This window comes from Oncorhynchus masou, chromosome 5, assembly GCF_036934945.1.
Source record: "Oncorhynchus masou masou isolate Uvic2021 chromosome 5, UVic_Omas_1.1, whole genome shotgun sequence".
NCBI lineage: Eukaryota > Metazoa > Chordata > Actinopteri > Salmoniformes > Salmonidae > Oncorhynchus > Oncorhynchus masou.
Genome location: NC_088216.1, coordinates 75119376 through 75138980, shown reverse-complemented (window position 1 = coordinate 75138980; position 19605 = coordinate 75119376). Strand labels below are relative to the sequence as shown.

Sequence of the window (19605 nt, the reverse complement as noted above, 5' to 3'; positions counted from 1 at the left end):
ATGCAGGTAGGGTTATTAAAGTGGCTGTTGTGTCAACGTGCAGGGGCAACGGTGTCGAGGTCGTTGAGGTAATTATGTAAATGCAGGTAGGGTTATTAAAGTGGCTGTTGTGTCAACGTGCGGGGCAACGGTGTCGAGGTAGTTGAGGTAATTATGTAAATGCATGTAGGGTTATTAAAGTGGCTGTTGTGTCAACGTGCGGGGCAACGGTGTCGAGGTCTTTGAGGTAATTATGTAAATGCAGGTTGGATTATTAAAGTGGCTGTTCTGTCAACGTGCGGGGCAACGGTGTCGAGGTCTTTGAGGTAATTATGTAAATGCAGGTTGGATTATTAAAGTGGCTGTTGTGTCAACGTGCGGGGCAACGGTGTCGAGGTCGTTGAGGTAATTATGTAAATGTAGGTAGGGTTATTAAAGTGGCTGTTGTGTCAACGTGCGGGGGCAACGGTGTCGAGGTCGTTGAGGTAATTATGTAAATGTAGGTAGGGTTATTAAAGTGGCTGTTGTGTCAACGTGCGGGGGCAACGGTGTCGAGGTCGTTGAGGTAATTATGTAAATGCAGGTCAAATCAAATCAAAATCAAATTTTATTTGTCACATACACATGGTTAGCAGATGTTAATGCGAGTGTAGCGAAATGCTTGTGCTTCTAGTTCCGACAATGCAGTAATAACCAACAAGTAATCTAACTAACAATTCCTAAACTACTGTCTTATACACAGTGTAAGGGGATAAAGAATATGTACATAAGGATATATGAATGAGTGATGGCACAGAGCAGCATAGGCAAGATACAGTAGATGGTATCGAGTACAGTATATACATATGAGATGAGTAATTCAATTCCCATTATTAAAGTGGCTGGAGTTGAGTCAGTGTCAGTGTGTTGGCAGCAGCCACTCAATGTTAGTGGTGGCTGTTTAACAGTCTGATGGCCTTGAGATAGAAGCTGTTTTTCAGTCTCTCGGTCCCAGCTTTGATGCACCTGTACTGACCTCGCCTTCTGGATGATAGCGGGGTGAACAGGCAGTGGCTCGGGTGGTTGATGTCCTTGATGATCTTTATGGCCTTCCTGTAACATCGGGTGGTGTAGGTGTCCTGGAGGGCAAGTAGTTTGACCCTGGTGATACGTTGTGCAGACCTCACTACCCTCTGGAGAGCCTTACGGTTGAGGGCGGAGTAGGTGCCGTACCAGACGGTGTTACAGCCCGCCAGGATGCTCTCGATTGTGCATCTGTAGAAGTTTGTGAGTGCTTTTGGTGACAAGCCAAATTTTTCAGCCTCCTGAGGTTGAAGAGGCGCTGCTGCGCATTCTTCACGATGCTGTCTGTGTGAGTGGACCAATTCAGTTTGTCTGTGATGTGTATGCCGAGGAACTTAAAACTTGCTACTCTCTCCACTACTGTTCCATCGATGTGGATAGGGGGTGTTCCCTATGCTGTTTCCTGAAGTCCACAATCATCTCCTTAGTTTTGTTGACGTTGAGTGTGAGGTTATTTTCCTGACACCACACTCCGAGGGCCCTCACCTCCTCCCTGTAAGCCGTCTCGTCGTTGTTGGTAATCAAGCCTACCACTGTTGTGTCGTCCGCAAACTTGATGATTGAGTTGGAGGCGTGCGTGGCCACGCAGTCGTGGGTGAACAGGGAGTACAGGAGAGGGCTCAGAACGCACCCTTGTGGGGCCCCAGTGTTGAGGATCAGCGGGGAGGAGATGTTGTTATCTACCCTCACCACCTGGGGGCGGCCCGTCAGGAAGTCCAGTACCCAGTTGCACAGGGCGGGGTCGAGACCCAGGGTCTCGAGCTTGATGACGAGTTTGGAGGGTACTATGGTGTTGAATGCCGAGCTGTAGTCAATGAACAGCATTCTCACATAGGTATTCCTCTTGTCCAGATGGGTTAGGGCAGTGTGCAGTGTGGTTGAGATTGCATCGTCTGTGGACCTATTTGAGCGATAAGCAAATTGGAGTGGGTCTAGGGTGTCAGGTAGGGTGGAGGTGATATGGTCCTTGACTAGTCTCTCAAAGCACTTCATGATGACGGAAGTGAGTGCTACGGGCGGTAGTCGTTTAGCTCAGTTACCTTAGCTTTCTTGGGAACAGGAACAATGGTGGCCCTCTTGAAGCATGTGGGAACAGCAGACTGGTATAGGGATTGATTGAATATGTCCGTAAACACACCAGCCAGCTGGTCTGCACTATTAAAGTGGCTGTCGTGGCAAAGAAGGGGGCCGAGTGATAAATGGCAGAAATTGGAGTGACTCTAGGGATTCTGGGATAATGGTGTTGATGTGAGCCATGACCAGCCTTTCAAAGCCATTCATGGCTACAGACGTGAGTGATTTGGGTCGGCAGTCATTTAGGCAGATTACCTTAGTGTTCTTGGGCACAGGGACTATGGTGGTCTACTTGAAACATGTAGGTATCACAGACTCAGACAGGGAGAGGTTGAAAATGTCAGTGAAGACACTTGCCAGTTGATCAGCGCATGCTGAATCATTTTTGATTCTACAATCTGATCATGTTTTGTATAAAGTGTGACATAATGTCTTTAATTGTCTGTTACCTAATTCCTCTTAAACCTTGTCATAATAAAAAAAAACACTTGTGCAGTCCTTATAATTCATTGTCTAATTTCAACTGGTGAAGATAAGCTTTACCACTGTCACATAGCCCCTGACCCCACAGCCCTAGGTGCAATATGTGAAACATAAAAATAGCTGCTACCTATTCATGATTTTGTAGCATTTTGATGCAGAGGACATATCTGTGATATAATTCATATCTAGAATTCAATGATGAAAGCGTACTAGTGAAATTCCTTCTCACCCCTCATCATACAGGGTACAGGAGTCTATTGTCCCAAAGCGGGACTGTGAGTGAGTTTTCCTTGGTTTCCCACACTCTCTCCATTCACTGCTCTCAATGGTGGAACAATAGAAGTGTGCCTTATTATAATGCATCATATTAGGTACTCAGTTCAGTCCAGTTTCTAGGCAACCATTAAAAATGCTTCAATTACCAAAACAGCATCTGGTCGTAGAGAAGGTTCCCTGAAAAACCTGGCTTGGAGGAAATTATTTGAGTTAAAGAACAATCAGCACTATAGACATGTCTTGGTTCTGACCTAAATTGAATCAATGAGAGACAAGTGACATGTTGATTTTAGCCATCGCCTTAACCCTAACCTTAACCCTAACCCTAGTTTTACTGTATATTCACACCCCTTCTGAACCCTAGCACGAACATCAACGCTAACTCCAGCTTCATGTCCACACCCTGTTTCAACCCTAACCCTAACTCCAGCTTCATGTCCACACCCTGTTTCAACCCTAACCATAACTCCAGCTTCATGTCCACACCCTGTTTCAACCCTAACCACAACCATAACCCTAACTTCATGTCCACACCCTGTTTCAACCCTAACCACAACCATAACCCTAACTTCATGTCCACACCCTGTTTCAACCCTAACAATAACCCTAACACTAACTCTAGCTTCATGTCCACACCCTGTTTCAACCCTAACCACAACCATAACACTAACTCTAGCTTCATGTCCACACCCTGTTTCAACCCTAACCATAACCATAACACTAACTCTAGCTTCATGTCCACACCCCGTTTCAACCCTAACAATAACCTTAACACTACCTCCAGCTTCATGTCCACACCCTGTTTCAACCCTAACCACAACCATAACACTAACTCTAGCTTCATGTCCACACCCCGTTTCAACCCTAACCACAACCATAACACTAACTCTAGCTTCATGTCCACACCCCGTTTCAACCCTAACAATAACCCTAACCATAACTCTAGCTTCATGTCCACACCCTGTTTCAACCCTAACCATAACCATAACCATAACCCTAACCCTAACTCCAGCTTCATGTCCACACCCTGGGCCTTTTCTTCTTACATGCTGACCACACAGCTCACGTCTCGTGCCTCAACGAGATTCTGCATTGCCAGGAACTAAAATAGAACTTGGTTCTATTTGTGATGCTTGATGCACTGTATGTCCCACCTCTCCCATCTCCTCATTGGCTTTTAGGACAATATACCCATGTTCCATCTCCTCATTGGTTTTTAGGAGCATATACCCACGTGGGTGATTGAAATATGAACTGAGGTCCACACTCCAGTACAATTGGTAGTGGTAATGCACCTTAAAGTTGGTGTCCAAAAGCCATGCTAAGTCCGAAGAAGAAGCCTGAAGGAAGAGAGATTACTAGAAACAAACTCGGTTCACCCTTTTATCTGTGGATTAATTGTTGGAGTAGAGGACCTTGTTCATTTCAGGTAGGATAACAACTCAATATTTATATCACAGGACAAATTAGCTGGCAACAGCAAGCTAGCTAGCTAAATTTCCATAAATGTTTCATGCTTTTCGGCCTGTCCCAAAACTAATAAGGTTGGTTCAGAGTCTGTTTTGATATTTCAACTTGTGCTGCATGTGATCGGCATGTTAGACACATACAGCCATCACTATTTCTGTTTCTGCTCATAACTGGGACCACTGTAGATTACTTGATTGCGATGAAATATTTTAATCTTCCAAATCATTGCAAAAGTAAGTATGACCTTATACAGTAGATCTGCATTGTAGTCTACAGTCAATATGTCGATTACAGGAAAGGTCAAGAACAATAAAAAATGATTTAATTTCATTATTTTGGGATTTATTGACATTGACTCAAGGAGTCGCATCATAGACACCTAAATATAAGGTGAATAGTTTATGTGATTACACATTACACTTGGATCAATCTCCAAGACATATGATACTCGAACAGAGTATAGGATACACATTTACTGTCTTTATAAAAGACAACATATTGTCCAAAATAAATTGAGGTTTCACATTGAGAGAGAACATTTTATACCCGTTACAATAAACACATTATTAAAATAATTTGAGCAACATTTTCACACAAAGTCTGATCTTTAAACAAATCAATTATTTCTAATCACAGAGTGATGATAACAGGTACAATTCCCAGTTTGGGTAAATAATCATCATGGAGAATCAGTGATTCTGGAGCTCAAGTTGATCAATAACAAATGGTTAACTAATACTGATATATACCTCACAGAAGATGCTCAATATAATGTTAATATGACCATATCGTTGCAACAATTAAATTGTAACAAAATAGCTAATTATTGATAAGTGTTGACCTTTAAACAGATCGGTAACAGATCATCACAAAAAGATGGAAGATATAATACACATTTTGGGTTAGAAGTCCTCATGGAGGACAGTTGAAGTTGATCATTAATAAGCAAACTATCAACATAATCAACACATGATGATACTTCACAAAACAAAGGTTATTAACATTACAAAAATGCAGATTTCAGTGTTTTATATTAGAGAAACATTTTAACTTGTTCAGTACAACTGAAATGAAAAGTTTCAATCGAAATGACTTTTAACAACCTGCACAAGCAGAATATGAAGAAGATCTCTGATCACTGTCCATCACATTAATGTTAGACCAACATGGTCCATTGAGTTTGTTTGAGAGAGGAGTTCCAGTATATAGGACTCTACCAGGGCCTCCAGAGAGCAGTGTGGACTGGACTCTTCTCTTTGCTGGTGCTGTACTGGGCTGGGAGCTGAACTGAGGCAGGTCACTCTCCCTCCTGTTCTTATCAGAGGATGGATGCAGGCTCTGGAAGTGGCTCAGCAGTCTTTTCTGGGTCTGTGTCTTCACCTCATCCTTGGACAGGAAGTGCACAATCTCTTGGGCACAGCTGGAGTAACCCTGATTGAATGGTGCTGAGGAGGAGCTCACTGACGGGTTCTGTTGCTATTATCTCCAAGACGTCGGCTTTCTCCATTTTGAAATCTGGCTGCTGGCTGAGGCTCTCTCCAAAAGAGACTTGAGCTGCTCAATGCTGTTGTTGAAACTATCTCTGCGTAACTTCTCAACCACTGGCTTTCTTATCTGCAAGAAGAGGAGAGTCATTAATAATATTATTCTGAATACAACAGAGCTGACATGAATGGATGAAATCTAGAAGCAAAAACTGAAATAATGCAACACTATTTGTAACTCAATTTACCTTGTTGGTCAGAGTCAGGTGCTCATTAGAGTAGATCATAGCTAAAGTGATTTTTGGTGCCATGGCTGGATCTCTGTGCTGTAACGGGTCTCAGTGTAGAGTGAATATGATGTCTAATGCCTTCATCTCTCCTATATATAGTCAATAATCTGCATATGAATGTGTGGGTCTTGGGCTTGTTGGAGTTTCTCACAGTCTGTAGCCAATGGGTGAGCTTGGAAGGACAATGAGGAATGTGGAACTGCCACATGCTCAGTGTTCTTATTGCTGGGGGACAATGGTCACGTCTCATGGAACAGGTGGAGAGGTGGGAGGGGGGTGGAGAGAGACTCAGAGTGTTGTGTGAATCTGGGAAACCAGTGACCCTCAGATCTGCTGCCTGATGTTAGGATCAATGATACTGAGAGAGCACACACTCATCATCACAACTTACACGTTTGAGACTGACGCAGATCCCCTGCGTGAAAATGTTTTTTTTAATGGCTGCATACCTGAGAGAATATAGTTTCAAAATAGAGAAATTAAGTTGCAATTAGATTCTTGGAAATGGAATAGGCCTTTCTAAAATTTGTTTCATGGAGAATTTGAACATGAGGTTTTAACTATAGTAATTAGATTCCGTTCATTTTTTTTTAAAGCAGAGCATTTATAAACATTGCCACTTTTAAAACGTAATAATGTGTAGTAGTAAGTAAGTTGACATTCACCCCCTGGTATATTTATGTTGCAATACTGCTCTTGTGTCTGTGTATTCACAGATTTGACAGACTACTGCCAGAGGTAGTGAAGTCTGGAGGTAGCAGATGTGTCCTCTGTCTTGAGGCTGCTGGTCAGTGTGAGTAGAGAACTGATCTGAGTTTCCCACAGTCCTGTGTGCTGTGATCAATGCACTACAAAAACTACTCAGTGGAGCATTAGTGACGGCTTTTGACTCTGTGTTGTGCTTTAGACCGAGCCTGACGTCACAGACCATCTGGATTCTGGAGGGAAAAACTACCATAGGTTCCTTCCATACTGTTTCACAATTAGATATTTATTACATTTTATTCCAGAATTGTTTTTTTTGCAGACTACATTAAAATAACATTATACTCTATCTACTGCCTGATGTTGGGATCAATTATACTTACAGAGCACACGCTCATCATCACATCTTATATGTGTGAGGCTGACACAGAACCTCTACATTAAATGTACAGTGTAACTTAGTCCCCAACTACGGTATGAAGCCATTGTTGAATGTATAGTGTTTCAAAGCTTTAGCACTTATTCAGTCACATTGTATTATCTCACAATGGATTTTACCGCTGACAAAAATATATGCCTGTATATAGAACAAATATTTATAATGTTTTGTCTTGCTGAATGTAACAACGTTCTTCGTTTGTCGAAAGAGAGTCGGACCGAAATGCAGCGTGTTTGTTACTCATGTTTATTAGTGAAAACAAATAACGAAACTATACATGAAAATAACGAATAAATACAAAACAACAAAAACGGAACGTGAAACCTATTACAGCCTGACTGGTGAAACTAACACAGAGACAGGAACAATCACCCACGAAATACAAAGCGAAACCCAGGCTACCTAAATACGGTTCCCAATCAGAGACAACGAGAATCACCTGACTCTGATTGAGAACCGCCTCAGGCAGCCAAACCTATGAAACACACACCCCTAATCAGCCGCAATCCCAATAACTAAAAAACCCCACTAAATACAACAAACAATAAACCCATGTCACACCCTGGCCTGACCAACTAATTAACTAAAACACAAAATACTAAGACCAAGGCGTGACAGAACCCCCCTAAGGTGCGGACCCCGAACGCACCTCAAAACCATAGGGAGGGTCCGGGTGGGCGTCTGTCCATGGTGGCGGTTCCGGCTCCGGACGTGGACCCCACTTCATAAATGTCATTGTTCCTCCCCTTCGCGTCCTGGGATGATCCACCCTCGCCGCCGACCATGGCCGAATAGTCCTCACCCAGAACCCTACATAACAGAGGAGCAGCTCGTGACTGAGGGGCAGCTCGTGACTGAGGGGCAGCTCGGGACTGAGGGGCAGCTCGGGACTGAGGGGCAGCTCGGGACTGAGGGGCAGCTCGGGACTGAGGGGCAGCCCGGGACTGAGGGGCAGCCCAGTACCGAGAAGAAGCCCAGTACCGAGAAGAAGCCCAGTACCGAGAAGACGCCCAGTACCGAGATGAAGCCCAGCCAGGCAGTTGAATCCGGCAGATCCTGGTTGACTGGCGGATCCTGGCTGACTATCAGATCTGGCAGATCCTGGCTGACTGGCGGATCCTGGCTGAACGGCGGATCCTGGCTGACCGGCGGATCCTGGCTGACTGGCGGATCCTGGCTGACTGGCGGATCCTGGCTGACTGGCGGATCCTGGCTGACTAGCAGATCTGGCAGATCCTGGCAGACTGGCAGCTCTAGCTGCTCCATGCAGACTGGCAGCTCCTTGCAGACTGGCAGCTCCTTGCAGACTGGCAGCTCTAGCTGCTCCATGCAGACTGGCAGCTCCTTGCAGACTGGCAGTTCTAGCTGCTCCATGCAGACTAGCAGCTCAGGCTGCTCCAAACAGACTGACAGCTCTGGCTGCCCCATGCAGACTAGCAGCTCAGGCTGCTCCGAACAGACGGATAGCTCTGGCTGCCCCATGCAGACTGGCAGCTCTAGCTGCTCCATGCAGGCTGGCAACACTGGATGCTCCATGTAGACTGGCAGCTCTAGCTGCTCCATGCAGACTGACAGCTCTGGCTGCTCTAAGCAGACTGACAGCTCTGGCTGCCCCATGCAGACTGGCAGCTCTGGCTGCTCTATGCAGACTGACAGCTCTGGCTGCTCCATGCAAACTGGCAGCTCTAGCTGCTCCATGTAGACTGACAGCTCTGGCTGCTCCATGCAAACTGGCAGCTCTAGCTGCTCCATACAGACAGGAGGCTCCGGCAGCGCTGTAGATGTGCGCTGAACAGGCGAGGCGCACTGAAGGCCTGATGCGTGGTGCTGGCACTGGTGGTATTTGGCCGAGGACACGCACAGGAAGCCTAGTGCGGGGAACTGCTACCGGAGGGCTGGGGTGTGGAGGTGGTACTGGATAGAGGACAGGCACAGGAAGCCTGGTGCGGGGAGCTACCATCGGAGGACTAGTGTGTGAAGGTGGCACAGGATGGACTGGACCATGAAGGTGTACTGGAGAGCCTGAGTGCAGGACTGGCACAGGACGTGCAAGGCTAGGTAGGTACACAGGAGGCTTAGTGCGTGAGGCTGGCACATTTTTCACCAGCCGACTAACACGCATCTCAGGACTAGTATGGAGCGCTGACCCAGGTGCCATTAAATCCCCGACACGCTCCGTCGGACGAATATTGTACCTAAAGCACCAAACTAGCAACTCCCTCATTAATTTCTCCTCCAATTTCCCCATTAACTCCTTCACAGTCTCTGCTTCGCTCACCTCCAACACCGATTCTGGTCTCCTCCTTGGCTCTTCACGATAAACAGGGAGAGTTGGCTCAGGTCTGTCTCCTGACTCAGCCACTCCCCCTCTGAGCCCCCCCCCCAAAAAATTTTGGGGCTTCGCTCTGCGCCGCCGTGTCTTTTTTTTCGACTCCATTCTCCTATAGCCCTCTTCGCACTGCTCCAGCGAATCCCAGGCGGGCTCCGGCACTCTCTCTGGGTCGGCCGCCCACCTGTCTATTTCTTCCCACGTCGTAATATCCATACTGTACTCCATTCTGGGCTGCTCCTGTTTCCATCCACGTCGCCGTGCTGCCTCCTCATACCAGCGCCTCTCCGCTTCAGCCGCTTCTAGTTCCTCCTTAGGGCGGCGATATTCACCAGGCTGAGCCCAGGGTCCTTTTCCTTCCAGCTCCTGTTTCCTCTTCGCCTGCTGCACCTTTGGGCGGCTACACTCCCCTGGTTTAGCCCAGGGTCCTCTCCCGTCAAGGATTTCCTCCCATGTCCAGAAATCCTTAATACGCGGCTCCTCTTTGGGCTGCTCCTGCCTGTTGACACGCTGCTCGGTCCGTGTGTGATTCTGTAACGACGTTCTTCGTTTGTCGAAAGGGAGTCGGACCGAAATGCAGCGTGTTTGTTACTCATGTTTATTAGTGAAAACAAATAACGAAACTATACATGAAATAACGAATAAATACAAAACAACAAAACGGAACGTGAAACCTATTACAGCCTGACTGGTGAAACTAACACAGAGACAGGAACAATCACCCACGAAATACAAAGCGAAACCCAGGCTACCTAAATACGGTTCCCAATCAGAGACAACGAGAATCACCTGACTCTGATTGAGAACCGCCTCAGGCAGCCAAACCTATGAAACACACACCCCTAATCAGCTACAATCCCAATAACTAAAAAAAACCACTAAATACAACAAACAATAAACCCATGTCACACCCTGGCCTGACCAACTAATTAACTAAAACACAAAATACTAAGACCAAGGCGTGACACTGAATTTAGTTTCAATTCCATTTCTTTCTTTATTGAGTCAAATTAGCTTCCACTAAACAACATAAATGTTCTTTGTTAAATGCTAATTAATCTCTACACAAGCAGTTCCTGTCAAGACCCTGGGGGAAATGTTTTTTAAAATCAGACATACATCAATTAAGAAGGTAGTAAATACAAACTTTTTGAATGTCGGATGATATAGACTTGTATAGCATATGGCGGATCAGAGAGAGTCAAGATTGGACTAAATACTTTAGATCTTTCAAGGATATACGTTTTAGATATAAACTGTATCATCTTTGACTCTACAATCTGATCATGTGTAATATAATGTATTTCCTGATCTGTTACCTAATTCCTCTTAAACCTTGTCATAATAAAAAAAAACACTTGTGCAGTCCTTATAATTCATTGTCTAATTTCAACTGGTGAAGCTAAGTTTTACCACTGTCACATAGCCCCTGATCCCACAGCCCTGGGTGCAATATGTGAAACATAAAAATAGCTGCTACCTATTCATTACTTTTCTAGCATTTTGATGCAGAGGACATATCTGTGATATAATTCATATCTAGAATTCAATGATGAAAGCGTACTAGTGAAATTCCTGCTCACCCCTCATCATACAGGGTACAGAAGTCTATTGTCCCAAAGGCAGTCTGTGACTGAGTTTTCCTTGGTTTCCCACACTCTCTCCATTCACTGCTCTCAATGGTGGAACAATAGAAGTGTGCCTTATTATAATGCATCATATTAGGTCTTCAGTTTAGTCCGGTTTCTAGGCAACCATTAAAAATGCTTCAATTACCAAAACAGCATCTGGTCGTAGAGAAGGTTCCCTGAAACTTGGATTGGAGGAAATTATTTGAGTTAAAGAACAATCAGCACTGTAGACATGTCTTGGTTCTGACCTAAATTGAATCAATGAGAGACAAGTGACATGTTGATTTTAGCCATCACCTTAACCCTAACCTTAATCCTAACCCTAGATTTACTGTATATCCACACCCCTTCTAGACACTAACCACAACCCTTAGTCTAGCTTCATGTCCACACCCCGTTTCAACCCTAACCATAACCCCTAACTCCAGCTTCATGTCCACACCCTGTTTCACCCTTAACCATAACCCTAACTCTAGCTTCATGTCCACACCCGTTTCAACCCTAACCATAACCCTAACTCCAGCTTCATGTCCACACCCTGTTTCAACCCTAACCATAACTCTAGCTTCATGTCCACACCCTTTTCTTGTTACATGCTGACCACACAGCTCGTGTCTCGTGCCTCAACGAGATTCTGCATTGCCAGGAACTAAAATAGAACTTGGTTCAATTTGTGATGCTTGATGCACTGTACATCCCACCTCTCCCATCTCCTCATTGGTTTTTAGGACCATATACCCACGTGGGTGATTGAAAGATGAACTGAGGTCCACACTCGAGTCCAGTCCAAAACTAGGGTTAGGAACTCTAGACCACCTTTACTCCACACACAGAAATGCATACAAAGCTCTCTCCTGCCTTCCATTTGGTCAAATCTGACCATAATTATATCCTCAATATTCCTGCTTACAAGCAAAAACTAAACCAGGAAGTACCAGTGACTTGCTCAATACGGAATTGGTCAGATGAAGCGGAGGCTACGCTACAGGACTGTTTTGCTAGCACAGACTGGAATATGTTCCAGGATTCATCCAATGGCATTGAGGAATATACCACCTCAGACATCGGCTTCATCAATAAGTTAATCGACAACGTTGTCCCCACAGTGACCGTACGTACATATCCCAACCAGAAGACATGGATTACAGACAACTTCTGCATCGAACTAAAGGCTAGAGCTGCCACTGTCAAGGAGCGGGACACTAATCTGGACGTCTATAAGAAATCCTGCTATGCCCTTAGATGAACCATCAAACAAGCAAAGTGTCATTACAGTATTAAGATTTAATCCTACTACACCGACTCTGACACTCATCTGATGTGACAGGGCTTGAAAACTATTATGGACTACAAAGGGAAACCCAGACGCGAGCCTACCAGATGAGGAAAATGCCTTTTCGAGGCAAGCAACACTGAAACACGAGAGCTTGATGACTGTGTGATAATGCTATTGGTAGCCGATATGAGCAAGACATTTAAACAGGTCAACATTCTCAAATAAAGGTGAAATAAAAAATAAATTTAAAAGACAAGGCCGCTGGGCCAGATGGATTACCAGGATGTTTACGCAAAGCATCCGCAGACCAACTGGCAAGTGTCTTCACTGACATTGACACCTCTCCCTGACTGAGTCTGTAATACCAACATGTTTCAAGCAGACCACCGTAGTCCCTGTGCCCAAGGATGCGAAGGTAACCTGCCTAAATGATTACCACCCCGTAGCACTCCCGGATACCCTAGACCCACTCCAATTTGCATCCGCCCCAACAGATCCACAGATGACGCAATCTCAATTGCACTCCACGCTGCCCTTTCCCACCTGGACAAAAGGAGAAAGCTGTTCATTGACTACAGCTAGGCGTTCAACACCATAGTACCCAAGAAGTTCATCACTAAGCTAAGAACCCTGGGACTGAATACCTCCCTCTGCAACTGGATCCTGGACTTCCTGACGGGCATCCCCAGGTGGTAAGGGTAGGCAACAACACATCTGCCACACTGATCTGCCACGGTGATCCTCAAAACTGGGGCCCCTCAGGGGTGTGTACTTAGTCCCCTCCTGTACTCCCTATTCATCCATGACTGCATAGCCAAACACGACTCCAACACCATTAAGTATCCTGACGACACAAAAGTGGTAGGCCTGATCACCGACAACTATGGGATAGCCTATAGGGAGGAGGTCAGAGAACTGGCAATGTGGTGCAAGGACAACAACCTCTCCCTCAATGTGAGCAAGACAAAGCAGCTGATCGTGGACTACAGGAAAAAATGGGCCGAACAGGCCCCATTAACATCGACTGGGCAGTGAAGCGGGTTGAGAGTTTCAAGTTCCTTGGTGTCCACATCACCAATTATCTATCATGGTCTTAACACACCAAGACATTCTTGAAGAGGGCACGACAAAACCTATTCCTCTTCAGGATACTGAAAAGATGTTGCATGTGTCCCCAGATCCTCAAAAGTTCTACATCTGCACCATCGAGAGCATCCTGACCGTTTGCATCGCCGCCTCGTATGAGAACTGCTTGGCATCTGACCGTAAGACGCTACAGAGGGTAGTGTCAGAGGAAAGCCCATAAAATTGTCAGACTCCAGTCACCCAAGTCATAGACTGTTTTCTCTGCTGCCGCACGGCAAGCGGTACCGGAGAGAAAAGTCTAGGACCAAAAGGCTCCGTAACAGCTTCTACCCCTAAGCCATAAGACTGCTGAACAATTAATCAAATGGCCACCAGACTATTACATTGACCCGCTTCATTTATGTTGTACTCTGCTGCTATTCACTGTTTATTATCTATACATAGTCACTTTACCCCTACCTACATGTACAAGTTACCTCTAACCTGTAGCCCCTGCACACTGGTACCAGTACCCCCTGTATATAGTCTTGTTATTGTTATGTTATTATATTATATTTTTTACTTAGTTTATTTGATAAATATATTCTTAACTCTTCTTGAACTGCGCTGTTGGTTAAGGGATTGTAAGTACGCATTTCACGGTAAGGTCTACACTTGAATTCAGCGCAAATGTGACAAATACTTTGATTTGAGTTGGTGGTGGTAATGCACCTTAAAGTTGGTTGCCAACTGCCATATAAAGTCCAAAAAAGAAGCCTGGAGGAGGAGAGATTACTAGAAACAAACTCGGGTTTACCCTTTTATCTGGATTAATTGTTGGAGTAGAGGACCTTGTTCATTTCGGCTAAAATAACAACCCATTGTTTATATCCCAGACAGATTAGCTAGCAACAGCAAGCTAGCTAGCTAACTTTCAATATGTTTCATGCTTTTTGACCTGCCCCCATGAATAAGGTTGGTTCAGAGTTTGTTTTGATATTTCACCTGCGTGTCCTGATTGTGTCTGGTGTGGGTGGACAAAATCATCATAACAATAAAAAATGATTTAATTTCATTATTTTGGGATTTATTGATATTGCCTCAAGGAGTCGCATCATAGACTTGAACACCTAAATATAAGGTGAATAGTTTAGGTGATTACACATCACAACCAGAACTTGGATCAATCTCCAAGACATATGATACTCTAACAGAGTATAGGACATCTTTATAAAAGACAACATATTGTCTGTAAAAAAAAACAAATGAGAGAACATTTTCTCCCCTTTACAATATCCACATTATTCAAATAATGTGGGCAACATTTTCCCACACTGATCTTTAAACGTTTCATTGATTTCTAATCACAGAGTGATGATAACATGTACAATTCCCAGTTTGGGTAAATAATCATCATGGAGAATCTGTGATTTTGTAGCTCAAGTTGATCAATAACAAATGGTTAACTAATACTGATACATACCTCACAGAAGATGCTCAATATAATGTTAATATGACCATATCACTACAACAAAGTTGTAACAAAATTGCTAATTCTTCCATACGAGTTGACCTTTACAAAGATCGATAATGGAGTGCAACAGTCTGAGTCATAACACCCATAAAAACCTAGAGGTCAAGCAGCGAAATGGTTCCAATTGTTTTTCCAACATTCATTTTTCCCATATGAGATTTTAGAAACACTTAAACATGTAGTCTTACCCTGGTGTGACATTTTGAAAACCATGAAAATCTATCTAGGACAAGGTGATTTTTATCAATATATTTTCCTGCATTTTCCCCCCAAATTAAATGCTAATTAGCTGCTAATGTGGCTATCATAAAGAACTACAAATGCCATGATGATCTGGACCAGACTGCCGAATCGAGGCAAAGGTAAGAATTTTTGGGTTAACTATCTAATGTTAGCTAAATGTACTACTGAATACATTGGCTACATTGGCTATATTTCTTTATGCTACATTTCTCTTTTGTGCAAGTTTTAAATTGACACAATAACTGTTAGCAAATGTGTCAGCTCGAGATGACATGCAGGAGCTTGCAGGGATTTGTAGTTTTGCATGATGTCTACTTTGATGCTGATTGTCATTTTTTAATCTGAGAGCAAATACAGATGAAAGTCACCTTGTCCGAGAGAGATTTTAAATGGTTAGCAAAACGTTATGCCAGGGTAAGCCTACACAAAACGTTATGCCAGGGTAAGCCTACACAAAACGTTATGCCAGGGTAAGCCTACACAAAACGTTATGCCAGGATAAGCCTACACAAAACGTTATGCCAGGGTAAGCCTACACAAAACGTTATGCCAGGGTAAGTCTACACAAAACGTTATGCCAGGGTAAGCCTACACAAAACGTTATGCCAGGGTAAGCCTACACAAAACGTTATGCCAGGGTAAGTCTACACAAAACGTTATGCCAGGGTAAGCCTACACAAAACGTTATGCCAGGGTAAGCCTACACAAAACGTTATGCCAGGGTAAGCCTACACAAAACGTTATGCCAGGGTAAGTCTACACAAAACGTTATGCCAGGGTAAGCCTACACAAAACGTTATGCCAGGGTAAGTCTACACAAAACGTTATGCCAGGGTAAGCCTACACAAAACGTTGTGCCAGGGTAAGTCTACACAAAACGTTATGCCATGGTAAGCCTACACAAAACGTTATGCCAGGGTAAGTCTACACAAAACGTTATGCCAGGTTAAGCCTACACAAAACGTTATGCCAGGGTAAGTCTACACAAAACGTTATGCCAGGGTAAGCCTACACAAAACGTTATGCCAGGGTAAGCCTACACAGAACGTTATGCCAGGCTAAGCATACACAGAAGGTTATGCCAGGCTAGGCCTACACAAAACATAGCCCTTATCTTTTGTGTTTCTAAAATCCTCTATGGGAAAAATAAATGGTGGGTATTATGACACCTCCACTGTGGGCCTCTATAGACAATCAAAAAAAAGATTGAAGATAAAATACCCATTTTAGGATAAAAGTCCTCATGGAGGACCATTGAAGTTGATGTTACTCATGAATAAACACATAATCAACACATGCTTCACAAAACATAAAGTTATTAACATCACAAAAATGCAATGTTCGTAGAAAAAAAAGCTTTGTTTTACTTGTTCAGTACAACTGAAATGAAAAGTTTCAATTGAAACACAACTTTTAAAACAACCTGCACAAGCATAATATGAAGAAGATCTCTGATCACTGCCCATCACATTAATGTTAGACCAACATGGTCCATTGAGTTTGTTTGAGAGTGGAGTTCCAGTATGTAGGACTCTACCAGGGCCTCCTGAGAGCAGTGTGGACTGGACTCTTCTCTTTGCTGGTGCTGTACTGGGCTGGGAGCTGAACTGAGGCAGGTCACTCTCCCTCCTGTTCTTATCAGAGGATGGATGCAGGCTCTGGAAGTGGCTCAGCAGTCTTCTCTGGGTCTGTGTCTTCACCTCATCCTTGGTCAGGAAGTGCACATCTCTTAGACACACCTGAGTAACCCTGATTGAATGGTGCTGAGGAGGAGCTCACTGGCTGGTACTGCTGCTGTCTTCTCACGAACCAAACTGTCATCTCTAAGATGTCGGCTTTCTCCATTTTGAAATCTGGCTGCTGGTTGAGGCTCTCTCCAAGAGAGACTTGAGCTGCTCAATGCTGTTGTTGAAACTATCTCTGCGTAACTTCTCAAACACTGGCTTTCTTATCTGCAAGAAGAGGAGAGTCATTAATAATATTATTCTGGATACAACAGAGCTGACATGAATGGATGATATCTCGAAGCAAAAACTGAAACAATGCAACATTATTTGTAACTCAATTTACCTTGTTGGTCAGAGTCAGGTGCTCATTAGCTGAGATCATAGCTGAAGTGATTGTAGGTGCCATGGCTGGATCTCTGTGCTGTACTGGTCTCTATGTAGAGTGAATATGATGTCTAATGCCTTCATCTCTCCTATATATAGTCAATAATCTGCATATGAATGTGTGGGTCTTGAGCTTGTTGGAGTTTCTCACAGTCTGTAGCCAATGGGTGAGCTTGGAAGGACAATAAGGAATGTGGAGCTGCCACATGCTCAGTGTTCTAATTGCTGGGGGACAATGGTCACAAATCATGGAACAGGTGGAATGGTGGGTGGGGATGGAGAAAAACTCAGAGTGTTGTGTGAATCTGGTGACCCCCATATCTGCTGCCTGATGTTGGAATCAATGATACTGAGAGAGCACACACTCATCATCACAACTTACATGTGTTAATAACACTGATCCTCTACATTAAAACATTTGGTGATACAGAAGACCTTTTGATTGATGAATATCATGCTTTTTTTATACAGTGGAGTCATGTTTTTTTAACTAGGCAAGTCAGTTATGAAGACATTTTTATTTTCAATTACAGCTTAGGAACAGTGGGATAACTGCCTTGATCAGGGTCAGAATGACAGATTTATACCTTGTTGGCTCAGCAATTCGATCTTGCAACGTTTCGGTTACTAGTCCACCGCTCTAACCACTAGGCTACCTGCCACCACACTAAACACGTGCAGATGGGTTTGACCTCTCTGATTGCACTGTTATGAATGTGTTGTGGTCTGCTACAGGTTCATGTCACGGTAGGGCTGTTAGTCAAATCATTGCACTCAGAATAAGAAATATGACGTGAAATGTCTGTCAAACTACTTAAGATAAATTATAAGACCATTTATTTGGTAGATAGCTGATCTGAGCTTCCCACACTGAGTCCTGTGTGCTGTGATCAATGCACTACAAAGCTGCTCAGTGGACCCTCAGTGACAGCTATTGGCTCTGTGTTGTACTGACAGATGACATCACAGACCATCTATATGACATCACCATCTGGATTCTGGAGGAAAATACTAGAACACTTGATTTTGTCCTAAAAGTGTGCTGCAAAGCATATAATGTGCTGTATTTGTGTTCATTTCCACATTATTTCATTTTAATCACATTGATTTTGGATTTTATTTGTACGTTTATGTTCAAATTGCTTCATGTTTACATTCAGATTATTATTTTGGAGAAACTTAATACTCAAATTAAAAAGTTTAAAATAAAGTATGCACAGTTTTTCACAAATTATATTTTAAATCTAATATCATGTTTCTTGATCCAGCTTCCACCCCATAGGAAGACAGACGAGAAAGAAAGAGTTAAACCCTGGAGAAAGTGATGTATTCAGATATTGTTTAATTCCCTTCTGTAAGTGTTGCTATTCCCCAGTGGTTCTGGGTGTTCCCCAGACAGTCAGGTGCTGATGATGACGCTAAAGCTTGACTCTGCCCATTGACAGAGCTTCCACTAAACAACAAAAGTGTCCCTTGTTAAATGTTAATTCATCTTTCACAAGCAGTTCCCATCAAGCCCTTGGCGGTAAAGCTCATTACTGAAATATTTTTCTCAGGAAACAGAAAGACATTGTTACAGAGAATCAATTCAAATTGAAAGCGTGTTTGTGTGTCATGTTTCACTTTCAACCACACCTCACATACAAACGGCATAAAAACGGAATATATTACATTCATCTTGAAGAAGATGTAAGTATTGCTCGAATATGCTTAAAAAAAGCAAATGATCGAAATATGTCTTGAACCTTTTTAGTGATAATGTAAATATTTTATCAGATTTCTTCCTGCAAGACACAAAATACAGAACATTTTTGGGATCATTAGCAATAGATCCATTAATTTTCCCAGAGATTCAGACCCCATCTAACTTCTGACGGTCGAGGTTAGAGGTCCCAGTCTATTGCCCCAAAGGGGCTCTGTGAGTGAGTTCTCCTCAGCTTCCCACACTCTCTCCATTCACTGCTTTAAATGGAGGGACAATAGAAGTGTCTTATTGAACATCACATTATGCAGCCCTGCAGACCTAAACCTTTATAGCACTAAGACGACAGTGCCTGTTTTGGCCTAACACCTGGAATAACTGATATCATGAACAAACAAAAAAGACATCAATGATATGCAAAAAAATGATTTCCATAAAACAGGTGTTTCTGT

General features: G+C 43.6%; 1 pseudogene; it reads right to left on the bottom strand.

Annotated features, from left to right (window-relative positions):
* Positions 1-5537: 5537 nt before the first annotated feature.
* On the bottom strand, positions 5538-6174 carry LOC135527914 (transcription factor HES-5-like; annotated as a pseudogene).
* Between the last annotated feature and the right edge of the window lie 13431 nt (positions 6175-19605).